Source organism: Rhinoderma darwinii, chromosome 5 (genome assembly GCF_050947455.1).
Source record: "Rhinoderma darwinii isolate aRhiDar2 chromosome 5, aRhiDar2.hap1, whole genome shotgun sequence".
Taxonomy (NCBI): Eukaryota; Metazoa; Chordata; class Amphibia; order Anura; family Rhinodermatidae; genus Rhinoderma; species Rhinoderma darwinii.
Genome location: NC_134691.1, coordinates 339,640,393 through 339,660,834, shown reverse-complemented (window position 1 = coordinate 339,660,834; position 20,442 = coordinate 339,640,393).

The following is a 20,442-nucleotide window of genomic DNA, read 5'->3' as shown; positions in this document are numbered from 1 at the left end:
TCAAATACCACCATACAGTGCCCAAATACCAACATACAGTGCTCAAATACCACCATACAGTGCTCAATTACCACCATACAGTCCTCAAATACCACCATACAGTGCTCAAATACCACCATACAGTGCTCAAATACCACCATACAATGCTCAAATACCAGCATACAGTGCTCAAATACCACCATACAGTGCTCAAATACCAACATACAGTGCTCAAATACCACCATACAATGCTCAAATACCACCATACAGTGCTCAAATACCAACATACAGTGCTCAAATACCACCATACAATGCTCAAATACTACAGGGTGGGCCATTTATATGGATACACCTAAATAAAATGGGAATGGTTGGTGATATTAAGGTGGAATTCACACGACAGGGTTTCCCGGCTGCATTAGGAACAATAGACCCCTAATGGGGCTATTCACACGACCGATTTTTTGACGGCCGGAAAAAACCGGCCGTCAAAAAATGGGGCATGCCCAATTTTCGGCCGGGTACCCGGCCGCCCGGCTCACATAGAAGTCTATGGGGCCGGGTAATACACGGCCATCACCGGAATCTGTCCCGAGTGATGGCCGGGTCTACCGTCGCTCGCGCACTCTCTCTCCTCCTCCTCACAGCGCAGAGTGCATGTGAGGAGGAGGAGGGTCTTTTTTTGCTCCCTGTAGGAGTCGGAATCCCCAATCCCTGGCCGGGGATTAGGGATTCCGCTACAGGAGAAGTGCGTGACTGCACTGTCCATATATGGACACAGCGAAGTCACTCACTTCTGCAGCGGAATCCCCGACTCTACGGCCGTGGATTCTGCTACAGAAGAAGTGCGTGACTACACTGTCCATATATGGACACAGCGAAGTCACTCACTTCTGCAGCGGAATCCCCGACTCTATGGCCGGGGATTCCGCTACAGGAGAAGTGAGTGACTACACTGTCCATATATGGACACCGCGATGTCACTCACTTCTGCAGCGGAATCCCCGACTCTATGGCCGGGGATTCCGCTACAGGAGAAGTGAGTGACTGCACTGTCCATATATGGACACAGCGATGTCACTCACTTCTGCAGCGGAATCCCCGACTCTATGGCCGGGGATTCCGCTACAGGAGAAGTGAGTGACTACACTGTCCATATATGGACACAGTGATGTCACTCACTTCTGAAGCGGAATTCCCGACCTGTTGCAGGGAATTCCTCTCCAGGAGAAGTCAGTGACTACACTGTCCATATATGGACATTGAAGTCAGTGACTTCTCCTGGAAGGGGGGGGGGGGGATGGGTGCAACCTACAGGGGGCTGTGTGGCATCACCTACAGGGGACTTGGTGGCAATAAAAAATAAAAGTTAATAAAAATGTTTTACAAAAGTGTAAAAATAAAAGATTTTTTTTCCCTATAATAAGTCTCTTATTATAGGGAAAAAATGAAACAGTTAAAAAAACAGTACACATATCTGGTATCACCGCGTTCGTAACGACCCAAACTATAAAACTATAATGTTATTTTTACCGCACGGTGAACGCTGCAAAAAAACAAACTAAAAACAATGCCAGAATCACTATTTTTTGGTCACCACCCCTCCCAAAATATACAATAAAAAGTGATCAAAAAGTCGCAGTTTACTGAAAAATAAAAAAGTTACGGCTCTCAGAATACGGCGACACAGAAAATAAATTATTTTATAAAGAAGTGATTTTATTATGTAAACGTTACAAAACATAAAAACCTATATACATCTGGTATCGCCGTAATCGTACCGACCCGCAGAATAAAGGAAAATTGTCATTTATAGCGCATTATGAACGCCGTAAGAAATAAAGAATTTAAAACGCCAAAATCACTGTTTTTGGCCACCAAAGCTCCAAAGAAAATGTAATAAAAAGTGATAAAAAATTTGCATCTACCAAAAAATGGTACCAATAAAAACTACAGCTCGTCCTGCCAAAAATAAGCCCTCACACCGCTCAATTCATGGAAAAATAAAAAAGTTGTGGCGTTTCGAAGGCGGGGAGTGAAAAACTAAAAGCAAAAAAGGATCAGTCCTGCAAAGGTTAATTCATTTCTATAAAAAAATAAATATTTACCACATGTGGGGTATTGTCGTACTCGGGAGAGATTGCGTTACAAATTTAGGGCGACTTTTTCTCCTTTATCCCTTGTGAAAATGACAAAATTCATTTTTTAGTGGACAAAAACATTTATATTCATTTTCACGGCCTAATTCTACGAAATTCTGCAAAAGACCTGTGTGGTATAAATGCTTACTAAACCCCTAGAAAAATTCCTTGAGGGGTGTAGTTTCCCAAATGGGGTCACTTTTTGGGATGTTTCCACTGTTTTGTTCCCTCCAGGGCGTTGTAATCGCGACACGGCACTAAAAACCAATCCAGCAAAATCTGCACTCCAAAATCCAAATGGCGCTCCTTCCCTTCTGAGCCCTGCCGTGGGTCCAAACAGCAGTTTATTACCACATATGGGGTATTTCCGTAATCGGGAGAAGATGCTTTACAAATGTTGGGGTGCATTTTCTTCTTTATTCCTTGTAAATATTAAAAATGTCTATGTTATTTCAGAAAAAAAAGTAGATTTTCATTATCACAGACTAACTCCAATAAATATAGCAAAATACCTGTGGGGTCAAAGTGCTAATTATACCCCTAGATAAATTCCTTGAGGGGTCTAGTTTCCAAAATAGGGTCACTTTTGGGGGGTTTCCACTGTTTTGGCACCACAAGACCTCTTCAAACTCGACATGGTGCCTAAAATATAATCTAATAATAAGCAGGCCCCAAAATCCACTAGGTGCTCCTTTGTTTCTGAGGCCGGTGTTTCGGTCCATTACCGCACTAGGGCCACATGTGGGATATTCCTAAAAACTGCAGGACCTGGGCAATACGTATTGAGTTGTGTTTCTCTGGTAAAACTTTGTATTACACAATTTTTTTTATTAAGAATAAATTTCGGCAAAAAAAAGAGAAATTTGTAAATTTCCCCTCTACTTTGCCTTAATTCCTGTGAAACGCCTAAAGGGTTAAGAAACTTTCTGAATGCTGTTTTGAATACTTTGAGGGGTGCAATTTTTAATATGGGGTGATTTATGGGGCCTATCTAATATATAAGGCCGTCAAAACCACTTCAGAACTGAACTGGTCCCTGTAAAAATCGCCTTTTGAATTTTTCTTGAAAATGTGAGAAATCGCTGCTAAAGTTCTAAGCCTTGTAACGTCCTAGAAAAATAAAAGGATGTTCAAAAAACGATGCAAACATAAAGTAGACATATGGGAAATGGTAACTAGTGACTATTTTGTGTGGTATTACGATCTGTTTTACAAGTAGATACATATAAATTTAGAAAAATGCACATTTTTGCAAATTTTCTCTAAATTTTGGTGTTTTTCACGAATAAATATTGAATTTATCAACCAAATTTTTCCACTATCATAAAGTACAATATGTCACGAGAAAACATTCTCAGAATCGCTTGTATAGGTAAAAGCATTCCGGAGTTATTACCACATAAAGTGACACGTCAGATTTGAAAAAAATCGGCTGTGCCACAAAGCCAAAACAGGCTGCGTCCTAAAGGGGTTAAAAGAAGCAACTATGTAAATAGTCTTGATTAAAAAAATCTACTATTTTGTGTATACAGCTCCTTTGCAGATCACTGTGTTTCCATGGTTACAGACTACAAACAAGCCCTGTATGTAGTCTGATCCTGTAGTTATGTATTACTCCTCTTCTATTGTCTGTACGTTATAAAGAAGAGGAGGAAGAGGGAGTGAAGTAACACAGGACTGCAGTATCAGACTATACAGGGTTTGTTTGTAGGTTGTAACAACAGCGACACATAGATCTGCATAGGAGCTGTATACATAAAAAAAAACTATAGGAAATTTTTCATTCAAGACTATTTGCAAAGTTGCTTCATTTTGCATGTTTAATGCATTTGCGCAAAACAAAATGGTTGCAGAAGTATTCACACCCTTTAAAGAGTTGCACGATCCTGTGTAGGGGACTTGGAGTTGCAGATATTTACATTATACAATAACTTATAATAGCGGTATGTTAACTTTTGCCAACCCCTTTTTTTTTTCTTGCTCAAATGCATCTAAAATGTAAAATTAAGCAACTTTGTAAGTAGTCTTGGTAAAAAATCTTCTACAGTTGTGTATACAGCTCCTATGAAGACTTATGTGTCTCCATAGTTACTGACTACAAACGCATCCTGTGTAGTCTGATCCTGCAGCCATGTGTTAATGCTCTGCCTCTGCCCACTCTTCTTGATGATCTACATACATTAGAAGAGGAAGCAAATAAAAGAAACTAATAACGACTGCAGGATCAGACTACGCAGGGGTTGTTTGTAGTCTGTTACCATGGTGACACATAGATATGCACAGGAGCTGTATACATAAAAACGGTAGGAGATTTTTTAATCATGGCTACTTTCACAGTTACTATATTTTGCATGTTTAATGCTTTTAAGCAATGAAAAATGGTGGCAAAAATATACAAACCCAATAAAGATTTGTGCTACCCAGCGTAGGGGGCTTGCCTGAAGCATTGTTGACTTATATGCATTGATTTTCATGAAGCGTCTGTGCCAGGAAGTGTTGCTGTAGGGACACAACAGGGAAGCTCTAATAACTTGGCAGAGAAATAAGATGCTTATTTTAATTTCTTGACATTTTTTCGGGTTACATCAAAGGAACGAAGTCTTCTGCTGGTTCTGCTGTAGGTCACATGGATGGTCTTCTGGGCTCAGTAACTGCATCATCCGTCCCTCGCTCGTATTTTCTGGAGGAATGTCTCCCATCATAATAGATTATTACATCTCTATTAAAAGTTACAGCAATATGACTCACGCCTGGCAGAAATGAGGAATAATTGGCCATCTCTGCAGTCCTTAAGAGAGCGCTAGAAAAACATTGTCTTAAAAGAACATTAACCACAAAACAATTAAATCTATACTGGCACGGACATAATATAAAAATATGTAAGATTTAAAGGGACCTACACTGAGAACGAAGGGTCCAAGAAGAAGGAGTGCGCACTTATTCAGCTGTTACAGCAGGTGTCCTCCTCGTCCTCTCCACGACCTTCCATACATCACCCCATTCATGATGTCTTTGCCTTGTAGATCTGAGGAAGGCAGTGGGGACACAGCAACAAAACGTCCCAAATGTAACTGGAAGAACTGGATCAGTACTGGGGAGACTCCGCTAAGACGTGCGGAGCTGAAGATGCATCGGAATTGACCTGTGACAAATTGGCGTAGAAAACACGGTCCATCTTCTCATCTATGTTGTTATGTGGATATTTTGTGTCCCCAGGGATATAAGGTTGTTGTGTTTGCACAAGCATCCTAATGCCATGCAGATATGGGTGAACTATGGGGCCTGAGGGTCTGGGACCATTTAGGTAGCTGGTTGAAAGGCCATTGCTAAAAATGCCGGCACCTTCTTGATGGGGGACGGCGGCAGAGAGAAGGCTGAGGAAAGTCTACTAGGACGGGTGGCTCTTGGCGAATCTTTATTTTGAGACCGCAGGTTTGTACAAATGTCTCTACTATGACAACAGGGGTATCTACATTTACAACATCCTTTATGTGTCTACTACTAATAGAATATCACTTTATGCTTTCGATCAAAAGCAAGGGTATGCTAACTATTCAGGCAATCAGGCAGTAATTGAGGGCCCAGAGCATTAGGGGGACCCACAGCCCTCAACCTGGACCTGCACCGAGTATCTGTATGGAGGAGTTGAAGCTTTGTTCTTATTATCCTGTTCCCCATAAAAGAGCTAAAGGCTATGTTCCCCTTCACAAGGTCCGAAATGTATCTGAAATGAAAAATGAAGCAACTTTGTAATAGGGCTTGATTAAAAATGTCATATTGTTTTGCATCTACAGCTCCTATGCAAGCCTATGTGTCTCCATGGTAACAGACCACAAACAAACCCTGTGTAGTCTGGTGCTGCAGTCATATTTCATTTTATTTGTCCGCTAATTTTTGCTAACCTGCCAAATGTGTTGAGGGACAGATGAAATTGAGTGTGACTGCAGACTACACAGAGTTAGTTTGTACTGTAGTCTGTTACCGTGGAGACGCATAGGAGCTGTAGACACAAAACAATATAAAACTTTTAATCAAGACATATTGCAAGTTTGCAACAAACAAAACTGGTTGCGAAGGTGGAAATAGCCATTAAATGATAAAATACTGCCAGTCCGCTACCACTAGGGGGTGCTCATTGCAGTCATATATAGTAACGTGACGTCACATTACAAGACATTACTATGGACACATAATAAGATTTTATATTTACATCTTAAGGAAGCCGGACCCAGGGGAAGAGGTGGATACAAGATTTATGGTTTAGACAATGTATTGATACATCTTACATTTTGACCACATTTTTCTCATATAATGTATAACCTCGTTTGAGATTTGCCGCAAAATCACTGTAAGAAAATGCATTTTTTTTATCACACCTGCAGCAAATCATTTAACTGAGCGGCCAATCAAGAGTGTGTTTTCTTGGCGATGGTATGACACAACCCCACTATATAATGTAGTGCAGCTTCATTCCGCCACTATCTACAGCTTAGTCAATGCCAGTCTGACACATTCAGCCCTATATTTTTGTACTCTACTCGTTTTGCCTTATTGGTCTGGGTTTGTCCTCTGCTAGTCTGGTCCGGAAAGCCGTAGTGTTTTCTTTAATGCATTCCCTTATTTTGTTGCTGCAGCATTCCTGTTTCCTCCTCACATGGGCACAGTGCATCACGGCAATGTAAAAATTTGTTTCATTTCGCTACCCTGTATATACAGCAATCTTGTTTTTTTCCATCTTAGACATGGGAACTGCCCAGTGTGCCAATTAAAAAAGGTAGTATTTAGTTGCCCTGTATGTTCCCCATTTAAAGGTTTGCTGATCTTAAAAGGGGTATTCCACGCACGGACATCTGATGACCTATGCACCGGATAGGTCATCAGTATATGATCGGTGGGGGTCCGACACCAATCAGCTGCTCCTGCTGCCGGATGTTTTGAACGGTATGCAGTAGTTGGAGCCGGAAGCAGATGACTCCGACTACTGCATAGCGGCCGTTCTACAGAACTGCAGCTCTGCTCATATTTACTTGAATACTGCAGCTCGGCCGCTATTCCTTGACCGGACCCAACTGGTTCCGGCATGGACATCCAGTGCCCGGAGGCAGCCGGAGCAGCTGATCGGTGCGGGGTCGAAGTATCGGAAACACCACCGATCATATACTGATGACTTATCCGTGTTCATCCGTGATCATATACTGATGACTTATCTATGTGTGTTACGTCCTCGCTAGAATTCAAGTTTTTTCATCTGTGACATAATGTAATCCAGAGAATATTGTTGCCCTTGATACACCTTCTTGGCTGAGAACTGGCCGCATGTCTGTGAGTGAGCAAGCGTCTCTGTCCATGGGCATCAGGAGGGGTCACATTTGCAGAAAGGTCATATGACTTTTCGGTAGACCGGACACCATCTTTCTAAGGAATCATGGAATGGGAAACTATCTTTCTTGCCCCTTAAGAGTCCATTTTGTGGGTCCACTACTTATTTGTTGATAAGGCATCATAGAGAAATCCTGATCGACTGGCAACTCTTTTTTGGGCAGGTCTCCTTTAAGTTCTGGCACATTCTCCTTTATGTCTGAGATACTAGAGAAGATGATATTCTTCATGGGTCATGTACTGAAGAGGCGCATGGTGATACAATGTTTCGTCTCCTACTGGGACATAATGACATTTTTGAGCTATGTCGATTGTTGCGCTAATCTTCCCCCATTTGCTGCCTTCATCACTGATCGAGCAGGGGTTAATCTTCTTACTAAGTTCACTGCGCGGAGTAATGATACCCAATGTCCAAATTTTCTCCGTGTCTTCACTCCGCAGCTGCAGAAAATCCAAACAAATTTCAGAAGAAATGAAAAGCTGCTGATTAGGAAATGACCTCGTCGTAGGAGTAAATCCCGATGTTGATTTCTTTACTGGATTTAAGGTTCAACAAACTCAATTTTCTGGGGTTATTTATGTGGTTTTTTGTACATTCACATTTCTAAATATTTCATTATGGTTGATTACAATATGTTCTTATTAGCATCTTATTCTCAAAAGAAAGATGGGAAATTAAAGGACAAAAATGTTTGAAAAATTTGGTGAGTAACAAAGTGAGTCCCATTATTCTGAGCAGCATTAATATCCGGAGTACCCAGCGTGTGCAGCTGGACAGCAGTAGACGGGCGGGCAGTGACTCAATAAGGTGCTGGTCGGTGGTCTCCGGTATCTGGCGCCGTGCTGACTGCAGAACATCGCACATTTGCTGGAGGGTGCGGGGAAGGGGGGGGGAGGATCCATAGAGCCAACAAGACGATCGAGGTCCCACAATTGGGTTCCAGTCTGGGGAATTAGGGGCCAGGGAAGTACTTGGAGGTCTCAGTCGTGCTTCTAGCCGTGTGACATGTCGCGTTGTCACGCTGGAAGATTCCACCTGCCCCAGGGAAGACAATCAGCATGTATGGGGGGACGTGATCTGCAGCGGTGGATTCATACCCAAATCGCTTCAGAGCCGTCCACATGGATGAGTGACCCAGAGCAGGGGCGTAACTAGGAAAGACTGGGCCCCATAGCAAACTTTTGACTAGGGCCCCCCCTCTGCTGGGTATCACGCAACCCCCCCCCCTTTGTAGATAGTGCCTCCCTATAGATTCCACCACACAGCGCCCCCCTATAGATAGCACCATACACAGCCCCCTGCAGATAACGCCATACAGCCCCCCTGTAGATAACGCCATACAGACCCCCTCTGTAGATAACGCCATACAGCCCCCCTGTAGATAACGCCATACAGTCCCCCCTGTAGAGAATGCCATACAGCCCCCCCTGTAGATAATGCCATACAGAACCCCTCTGTAGATAACGCAATGTACCCCCCCCCCAAAAAAAAACGGCCTATAGTTTGTCCTACAAAAGACATGCATCCCCTATCCACAGGATAGGGGATACATGTGTGATCGCTGGCAGCGATAAGGAGAACGGGGGACTGAAAGTCCCCCGAAGTTCTCCATGACTAACCTCGGACTTCCGGCGTCTGCGCAGTTCAATAAAAATGAAAGGAGCGCTAGTCACGCATGCGCACAAGCGCGACCGGCGCTCCATTCATTTCTACGGAGCTGCCGACACAGACCCCGGAAGTCCGAGGTTTGTCATGGAGAACTTAGGGGGGACTTTCGGTCCCCCGTTCTCCTCATCGCTGCCAGCGATCACACATGTATCCCCTATCCTGTGATTAGGGGATACATGTCTTATGTAGGAACAACCCCTTCAGTGGCGTCGCGCTGTAGCAGCCATAGCGGCTGCTAGCGGAGCCTGCTGCCATGGGAGGGGGCCGTGCCGGCGGGTGGCACGGGCCCCCTCATGCTGCAGGCCCTGTAGAAGTCGCTACGGCTGCTATAGCGGTAGTTACGCCACTGCGTATAGGTTTGTACGGCGTAAAACTACAGCTCCCTGCATGGCCTGAACAATGGTAAGGATATGCTGGGAGATGCGGTTTCACAAAAAAAATCCTATCACCATCATCTCGCTGCAGATCATACAGTGACTACATTACTGATTAGAGGCAGAATAAACATTTACATTAAGTGACTCACCGGTGACGTCTCAGATTCTAGTTCTTTTCTTCTCCCTCCGGTTCAGACATCTATGATGGATTTCTCCCGGCCATGACCCATTTCTGCAGTTTTCCGTTCAGATGTCTTCAGCTTCTCAGTTTTAAAACATTTCTGCACCTGTAAACAAAGTTAAAATTCTCAACACATCTAAATATAACTGTCACAAACACACAACGTGGCCCCTGTAGATAGTGACCTACATAGAAGCCCCTATAGATAGTGCCCACATATGGACTCCAGAGCTGCAAGGCAATAGTGCTAACCACTGAGCCACCGTGCTGCCCTACATATAGCTTCCCCTATAGTTCTTGCTCCACGTATAGCCCACCTCTGTACATAGTGTCTCACATATAGCTCCCCCTGTATATAGTGTCCCACATATAGCCCACCCCTGTAGACTGTGCACTACATATAGCCACCCTGTTGCTAGTGCCCCACAGGTAACCCACCCCTGTATATAGTGGCCCACATATAGACCCCCCTGTATATAGTGGCCCACATATAGACCCCCCTGTATATAGTGGCCCACATATAGAGCCCCCTGTATATAGTGGCCAACATATAGAGCCCCCTGTATATAATGGCTCACATATAGAGCCCCCTGTATATAGTGGCCCACATATAGACCCCCCTGTATATAGTGGCCCACATATAGAGCCCCCTGTATATAATGGCTCACATATAGAGCCCCCTGTATATAGTGGCCAACATATAGACCCCCCCTGTATATAGTGGCCCACATATAGAGCCCCCTGTATATAATGGCCCACATATAGAGCCATGGCCGCCATCAGGGAGGTACTGCCGGTACTGCTGTCAGGGGCCCGGTCAAAATTTGAAAAAACGGGGGCCCGTGCTCCACTGCCGGAATGCATTTGCTCACGGGCCCTTATGATTTCACTTTGGTGAAAGGAACAGGTTCCATCACGGAGCCGGGGCCCGTTGTTTGCATCAGAGTAAAATCATAAGGGCCCGCTGTTCACACAGAGCCCGCCCCTCCTCCTCCTCTACAGCGGTGTGACAGCGCGTGTGGAGGAGACGTCATGAAGGTGGCGGGAGGTTTGAATGCAGTGGAGGCGACAAGAAGCAGCAGCAGAAGAAGACTCCTGACACAGTGAGTACAATATGTAATGTCTGTGTGAGGCCTCATGCACACGACCGTATTTTTTCACACCCGTAAATACTGGCGTAAATACGGGTCCGGTGTCACACGTATTCCACCCGTTTTGCACCAGTATTTACGAACCCGTGCTCGTAAATATGGGTCCGGTGTCACACGTATTCCACCCGTATTTACGAGCACGTTTTTGGCAGCAAAATAGCACTGCACTAATCGGCAGCCCCTTCTCTCTATCAGTGCAGGATAGAGAGAAGGGACAGCCTTTTCTGTAATAAAAGTTAAAGAAATTCATACTTACCGGCCGTTGTCTTGGTGACGCGTCCCTCTCTTCACATCCAGCCCGACATCCCTGGATGACGCGGCAGTCCATGTGACCGCTGCAGCCTGTGATTGACCTGTGATTGGCTGCAGCGGTCACATGGCCTGAAACGTCATCCAGGACGTCGGCCCGGATGTCGAGAGGGACGCGTCACCAAGGCAACGGGCGGGAGACCGGACTGGAGGAAGCAAGAAGTTGTCGGTAAGTATGAACGTCTTTTATTTTTATTTTTTACAGGATAGGGGATACATGTCTTTTGTTTATGGCAGAGCGGGGAGATACCTCCCCGCTCTGCCATAGTTTTCATTGTAGTCCCGGCGGTAGTTACGCCACTGGGCTGTGGCCTGCAGACCGGGTAGTCCCCTGACCTCGCCTCACCTCGCAACGCTCCCGTAATCACGGGTGAACACACGCAGCCACCCATGATTACGGGAGCCCCATAGACTTCTATGGGATGCCCGTGCCGTTATTACGGCATGAAATAGGGCATGTTCTATCTTTTTTAACGGCACGGGTACCTTCCCGTGAGCAAACGGGAAGGTACCCGTGGCTAACAGAAGCCTATGAGCCCGTTATTGCGGGTCGTAATAACGACCCGCAATAACGGGTGTTTTTACGGTCGTGTGCATGAGGCCTCAGTATGTAATGTCTGTCTGTCTGTCAGGTTGCTGCTGCCCGGAGCCTCCTCACATCACATCCCCACAATAAAAATCAGTGTTACCCATGTCACACTATACACTCTCAGCTCTGCTTCATATCCTTGTATCGCTAGTAGCATTTCTTACCACTTATCTCCCGGGCTGTGTATCAGAGGGAGAAGACAGGTTTATTGTCCCGTTATACGCAGCCCGGGAGATAAGAGCCATAGCAGAGCTGCTACTAGTGATACAATGCTATGCTTCAGTGTCCGGAGGATCATACAGACCTGGGGAAGACACTTGCTTTCTATGGAGGCAGGGGCGGACATACCGCATGTGCAGCCGGTGCAGCTGCACAAGGGCCCCGCGTGGGAAGGGGGCCCGTTCCTCTGCTGGCCGACTCAGTTCTCAGCTGCGCGATGCTGAGGACTGAGACAGAGGCCCGTGGACCACTGGCGTAGCTATAGGGGTCGCAGCGGTCGCAATTGCGACCGGGCCCCGAAGCCAGGGGGGCCCACGGCCCCCCGCACCACATCAATAAAAAGTTACTATAGTAACTCGGGCCGCGGGCCCCTGTTACTATAGTAACATACTTTACTTACCTTCCTGGTTCCGGATCGCAGCGGAGGTCCTGACGTCAGGCGCTGTGCGCAGCGCATGACGTCACAGCGCTATGCCGCCGCGCACAGCATCGAGACTACAGAACTCCCGCCGCGGCCGAAGAGGAAGGTAAGATAGCCCTGACTGGCGGGGTCCGACTCCTGGGACCCGCCAATCAGCTGTTTTGAAGGGGCCGCAGCACTCGTACGAGAGCTGCTCCCCTTCATTCCTGTCACTTCATTCCGGTCACACTGTGAATCGGTTTCGGCGATTCACAGTGTGGGCGAGTAGTGAAATGAAGGGGAAGCAGCTCTCGTACGAGTGCTGCGGCCCCTTCAAAACAGCTGATTTGCGGGTCCCGGGCGACACATCAGCTATTGATGGCCTATCCTGAGGATAGGCCATCAATGTTTAGGGACTGCACAACCCCTAAGCCTACGATGTAGCAGGCTTAGGGGGCCCATGAGACAGGATCACAGATTGTGTGATGCTGTCTGCTGGGCCCTGTATCTAAGCCAATCACATGGTAGGCTTAGATACATGGCCCATGCGTGATCCTGTCTGCTGGGCCCTGTATCTAAGTCTACCACACTGTAGGTTTAGATACAGGGCCCCAGCACACACTAATCTTATACTGTATAAGATTACTGTCTGCTGGACCCTGTATCTAAGCCTACCTTGTGGTAGGCTTAGATACAGGGTCCCACAGACAGTATCACACATGGGCCCTGTATCTAAGCCTTAGGGTATGTGCACAGACACTAATTACGTCCGTAAGTGACGGATGTATTTCGGCCGCAAGTACCGGACCGAACACACTGCAGGGAGCCGGGCTCCTAGCGTCGTACTTATGTACGACGCTAGGAGTCCCTGCCTCGCTGTGGGACAACTGTCCTGTACTGTAATCATGTTTTCAGTACCGGACAGTTGTCCGGCAGCGAGGCAGGGACTCCTAGCGTCGTACATAACTATGATGCTAGGAGCCCGGCTCCCTGCAGTGTGTTCGGTCCGGTACTTGCGGCCGAAATACGTCCGTCAATTCCGGACGTAATTAGTGTGTGTGCACATACCCTAACACATGTGTTACTAATCATTTTTTGTGTGTTTTCTTACAGGTTCGGTCGTTGGACTACGGCGGATTCCAGGACTACTTCGATGACAGCTTTTTTTTTTATTAATAAAATGGTTAATGAGGGTTGTGTTTTTTTTTTTTATTTCAATAAAATATTTTTTCTATGTCTTTGTGGTTTTTTTTAAACTATATTACTACCGCCTTAGTAATGGCCGCCGGCTGATTGACAGCATCCATTGCTAAGGCAGGGCTTAGTGTTAGCCGGTGCAGAGGCTAACACTAACCCCCTTTATTACCCCGGTACCCACCGCCACCAGGGGTGCTGGGAAGAGCCGGGTACGATCCAGTACCTGACCATCTGTAGTGATGGTCGGCCACTGGGGTGGCCGCAGGCTGGTATTATCAGGAGGGGAAAGGCCAGATACAGTGGCCCTTCCTACCCTGGTGATGCTAGGCTGCTGCTGCTTTATTGTATCTGGCTGGTTATGAAAATGGGGGGGACCCCACGTCATTTAAAAAATAATTGGAAAGAACGATGTCGGGTCCCCCCCAATTTTCATAACCAGCCAGATACAACACAGCAGCAGCAGGCAGCATTACAAGGGTGGGAAGGGCCACTGTTTTTGGCCTTCCCCAGCCTAATACTACCAGCCTGCGGCCACCCCGGTGCCTGCCCGTCACTACAGCTGGTCGGGTACTGGTTTGTACCCGGCTCTTCCCAGTACCCCTGGTGGCGGTGGGTACCGGGGTAATAATGGGGGTTAGTGTAGACTCTGCACCGGCTAACATTAAGCCTCGCCTTAGTAATGGAGGTTGTCAATCAGCCAGCGGCCATTACTAAGGCGGTGATAATAAAGTTTAAAAAGATACAAGCACATAGAAATTTTTTTTATTGAAATAAAAACACAACCCTCATTAACCATTTTATTGAGAATAAAAAAAACGCCGTCATTGAAGTCCTCGTATCCGAAGTCCAACAACCGAACCTGTAAAAAAAACACAAACACAAAAATAATCAGTAACACATAAAGAAGCAAAATTATTATTCTTACCTTTCCTGGGTCCAGCGCTGGAGCCGCAATGTCAGCGAGCTGGGCCCTGTATCTAATCCTATCATGTGTGATACAGTCTGCTGAGCTGTGTATCTAATCCAATCATGTATGATACTGTGCTGGGCCCTATATCTAATCCGATCATGTGTGATACTGTCTGCTGAGCCACTGTATCTAATCCTATCATGTGTGATACTGTCTGCTGAGCCACTGTATCTAATCCTATAATGTGTGGTACTGTCTGCTGAGCCACTGTATCTAATCCTATCATGTGTGATACTGTCTGCTGAGCCACTGTATCTAATCCTATCATGTGTGGTACTGTCTGCTGAGCCACTGTATCTAATCCTATCATGTGTGGTACTGTCTGCTGAGCCACTGTATCTAATCCTATCATGTGTGATACTGTCTGCTGGGCCACTGTATCTAATCCTATCATGTGTGATACTGTCTGCTGAGCTGTGTATCTAATCCTATCATGTGTGATACTGCCTTCTGAGCCACTGTATCTAATCCTATCATGTGTGATACTGTCTGCTCAGCCACTGTATCTAATCCTATCCATAGTTTATAGGGTCGTAGTGCTATAGATATGCTATGCTGTCTCATATACACACTTTTTTTTGGGGCGGACACATATGTATTGGGGCTATTTCCCGGACATTTTAAGCCCTGAGGGTATGTTCACACGGCAGCGTCTGTTACGGCTGAAATTACTGTGCTGTTTTCAGGAGAAAACAGCACCGTAATTTCAGCCGTAATGGCATGTGCAGGCGTCTTTTGCTGCGTCCACTACGGAAGTAATTGAAGCTGGTTTTCCATGGAGTCCATGGAAAACGGCTCCATTTACATCTGAAGAAGTGACAGGCAGTTTTTTACGCGCCGCCTTTCGACAGCGGCGCGTAAAAAAAAATGACCATCGGCACAGAACATCGTAAGACCCATTCAAATGAATGGGCAGATGTTTTCCGACGCTTTTGAGCCGCATTTTCGGATGTAATTCAATGCTAAAACGCCCGAATTACGTCCGTAAATAGTGTGTGTGTGAACCCAGCCTTAGTGACGCCCCGGCTGCTAGTGCTGCATTGTTGGGTCACTTAGGAGACCCAGCGATGCAGCTGAAAGCGGACCGTCGGCCATGAGAAGTTTGCGGGGTGGGGGGGGGGGGGGCCCTGGCACATTATCTGCACAGGGGCCTTTTGCAGTCTGTGTCCGCCACTGTATGGAGGGGAGGTGTTAGATGACAATGGGGACAGGGAGATGATGGTGTAGTGGGTAGGAGATAATAATGGAGGGTGGATGACACTGAAGGAGACATTATACTAGGGGGATGATAACTGGGGGAAAAGAGGATATCTGAAGGGAGGGGTAGAGGAAGAAGAGAGGATACGTGGGGGAGGGGGAGAGATCTTTAAGGCTATGTACACCTCTTTTTTTATACAAAAAAGTTTATTAGTGTGTGTTATGAAACTTTGTAAATACTTTTTATTAAAAATAATTTTTACTTTATGTGATACAGCTGCTTTGTATCCTGTATACAGAGCAGCTGTATTGTGCGCAGAGACCTGTATCCGTCAGGTCCGGGGGACTGACGGGTTCAGTGTCGGCGGGCCAGCATCCACCTGTTATCGATCAAATCTAAATTATGAACAGGGACACGCAGATAAAGGTTTCAGTGCATGATATAGCTGCTCTGTATCTCATAAAGTAAAAATATATTTTTTTAAAAAGTATTTACAAAGTAGCACCAAACAGACTGCTAAAACAACAAATACCACACTCACTTTACATAGCCTTCAAACATGTGGTGGGTAGAGACAGGGCCAGCCTTAGGATAGATGGCGCTCCGTGCAAAATGATCTTTCGGCGCCCCACCCCATCATAAAAAAAATGGGCCATAAAAAAAAGTATAATGCCCTCCACAGTATAATGCCCCTTTAGTTCCTCCCATACAGTATAATAATAATATATTATAACCCCTTCAAGGACATAGTATTTTGTCCTCTAATTGTGCCCACACAGTATTATGCCCCCTGTAGTGTCCCTACACAGTATAATGTCCGCTTAGTGGCCCCCACACAGTATAATGCCCCCTCCCCTTCCTGCCACACAGAGCCCCCCTGTAGATAGTGCCCCCTGTAGATTGTGCGATACAGCCTTCCTTTAGACAGTGCCATACAGCCCCCACCTCAGCCTTGTAGATCGTGCCATAAGCCCCCACCTCACCCTTGTAGACAGTGCCATACATCCCCTATCTCCCCCCCCTGTAGATCGTGCCATACACCTCTCTCATGTAGACAGTGCCATACAGCCCTCACCTCCCCCTTGTAGACAGTACCGTACAGCCCCCACCTCCCTTATGTAGACATTGCCATACAGCCTCCCCACCTCCCTCATGTAGACAGCCACCTGTAGACAGCCCCCACCTCCTCCTTGTAGACAGTGCCATAAAGCCCCACACCTCCCCCTTGTAGACAGTACCATACAGCCCACACCTCCCTCATGTAGACAGTGCCATACAGCCCCCCACCTCCCCGTTGTAGATCGTGCCATACAGCCCCCACCTCCCCGTTGTAGATCGTGCCATACACCTCCCTCATGTAGACAGTGCCATACAGCCCCCCACCTCCCCGTTGTAGATCGTGCCATACAGCCTCCCAACTCCCTCATGTAGACAGTGCCATACAGCCCCCCACCTCCCCTTGTAGATCGAGCCGTACAGCCCCCCCACCCCTTCCTTGTAGACAGTGCCCCCAAACAAAACAAGTTGTACTCCGCTAGGCCCCGTTCCCACGATGAACTGAGCTGCTCTACGACGGGATCCTTGCGTTGGCCGGGGTGATCCTGTAGCCTAGTACAGAGTTTCACAACATTTTCGGACTCGAGGCACCACTGAAAAAAGAAAATTTCCTCAGGGCACCCCTAATTTAGAGAAAGACAGAAAATGGCTAAAAACAAGCACTACACTCGTAGGGTACGTCCACACAGCGTTTTTTGTAAGGCAAAAAAAATCTGCCTCAAAATTCCTTCAGGAACTGACAGCGATGTTTGACCTTTTTTTTTTTTGCGTTTTTTTAAGCTGTTGAAGCGAATGCAAAAGATGCAGGAAAAAAAAGCTCCAAATGATATTTACTACCTCCTATTAATTTCAATTGGAGCTCAGAGGTGGAAACCACTTGAAGACCATCAGCTCCCCACTCCCAGTAAAATAATCATCAGCCCCCACTCACAGTGAAATGACCATCAGCCCCCCCACTCACAGTAAAATAATCATCGTCTCCCCCACTCCCAGTAAAATAATCATCGTCCCCCCCACTCCCAGTAAAATAATCATCGGCCCCCACTCACAGTGAAATGACCATCAGCCCCCCCCCCTCACAGTAAAATAACCATCAGCCCGTCACTCACAGATTCCCCCTGTAGATAGTGCCACACAGCCCCCTGTAGATAGTGCCACACAGCCCCCTGTAGATAGTGCTACACAGCCACCTGTAGATAGTGCTACACAGCCCCCTGTAGATAGTGCTACACAGCCCCCTGTAGATAGTGCTACACAGCCCCCTGTAGATAGTGCCACACAGCCCCCTGTAGATAGTGCCACACAGCCCCCTGTAGATAGTGCTACACAGCCACCTGTAGATAGTGCTACACAGCCACCTGTAGATAGTGCTACACAGCCACCTGTAGATAGTGCCACACAGCCCCCTGTAGATAGTGCTACACAGCCACCTGTAGATAGTGCTACACAGCCCCCTGTAGATAGTGCTACACAGCCCCCTGTAGATAGTGCTACACAGCCCCCTGTAGATAGTGCTACACAGCCACCTGTAGATAGTGCTACACAGCCACCTGTAGATAGTGCCACACACAGCCACCTGTAGATAGTGCTACACAGCCCCCTGTAGATAGTGCTACACAGCCACCTGTAGATAGTGCTACACAGCCACCTGTAGATAGTGCCACACAGCCCCCTGTAGATAGTGCTACACAGCCACCTGTAGATAGTGCTACACAGCCCCCTGTAGATAGTGCTACACAGCCCCCTGTAGATAGTGCTACACAGCCACCTGTAGATAGTGCCACACAGCCCCCTGTAGATAGTGCCACACAGCCCCCTGTAGATAGTGCTACACAGCCCCCTGTAGATAGTGCTACACAGCCACCTGTAGATAGTGCTACACAGCCACCTGTAGATAGTGCTACACAGCCACCTGTAGATAGTGCCACACACAGCCCCCTGTAGATAGTGCTACACAGCCCCCTGTAGATAGTGCTACACAGCCCCCTGTAGATAGTGCTACACAGCCCCCTGTAGATAGTGCTACACAGCCCCCTGTAGATAGTGCTACACAGCCCCCTGTAGATAGTGCCACACAGCCCCCTGTAGATAGTGCCACACAGCCCCCTGTAGATAGTGCTACACAGCCCCCTGTAGATAGTGCTACACAGCCCCCTGTAGATAGTGCCACACAGCCCCCTGTAGATAGTGCTACACAGCCACCTGTAGATAGTGCTACACAGCCACCTGTAGATAGTGCCACACAGCCCCCTGTAGATAGTGCCACACAGCCCCCTGTAGATAGTGCTACACAGCCCCCTGTAGATAGTGCTACACAGCCACCTGTAGATAGTGCTACACAGCCCCCTGTAGATAGTGCTACACAGCCCCCTGTAGATAGTGCTACACAGCCACCTGTAGATAGTGCCACACAGCCCCCTGTAGATAGTGCCACACAGCCCCCTGTAGATAGTGCTACACAGCCCCCTGTAGATAGTGCTACACAGCCACCTGTAGATAGTGCTACACAGCCACCTGTAGATAGTGCCACACACAGCCACCTGTAGATAGTGCCACACAGCCCCCTGTAGATAGTGCTACACAGCCCCCTGTAGATAGTGCTACACAGCCCCCTGTAGATAGTGCTACACAGCCCCCTGTAGATAGTGCTACACAGCCCCCTGTAGATAGTGCCACACAGCCCCCTGTAGATAGTGCCACACAGCCCCCTGTAGATAGTGCTACACAGCCCCCTGTAGATAGTGCTACACAGCCCCCTGTAGATAGTGCCACACAGCCCCCTGTAGATAGTGCTACACAGCCACCTGTAGATAGTGCTACACAGCCCCCTGTAGATAGTGCCACACAGCCACCTGTAGATAGTGCTACACAGCCCCCTGTAGATAGTGCTACACAGCCACCTGTAGATAGTGCTACACAGCCACCTGTAGATAGTGCCACACACAGCCACCTGTAGATAGTGCTACACAGCCCCCTGTAGATAGTGCTACACAGCCCCCTGTAGATAGTGCTACACAGCCACCTGTAGATAGTGCTACACAGCCCCCTGTAGATAGTGCTACACAGCCCCCTGTAGATAGTGCTACACAGCCACCTGTAGATAGTGCTACACAGCCACCTGTAGATAGTGCTACACAGCCACCTGTAGATAGTGCTACACAGCCCCCTGTAGATAGTGCTACACAGCCACCTGTAGATAGTGCTACACAGCCACCTGTAGATAGTGCTACACAGCCACCTGTAGATAGTGCTACACAGCCACCTGTAGAGTGCTACACAGCCCCCTGTAGATAGTGCTACACAGCCACCTGTAGATAGTGCTACACAGCCACCTGTAGATAGTGCTACACAGCCCCCTGTAGATAGTGCTACACAGCCCCCTGTAGATAGTGCTACACAGCCACCTGTAGATAGTGCTACACAGCCACCTGTAGATAGTGCCACACACAGCCACCTGTAGATAGTGCTACACAGCCCCCTGTAGATAGTGCCACACAGCCCCCTGTAGATAGTGCTACACAGCCCCCTGTAGATAGTGCTACACAGCCCCCTGTAGATAGTGCCACACACAGCCACCTGTAGATAGTGCTACACAGCCCCCTGTAGATAGTGCTACACAGCCCCCTG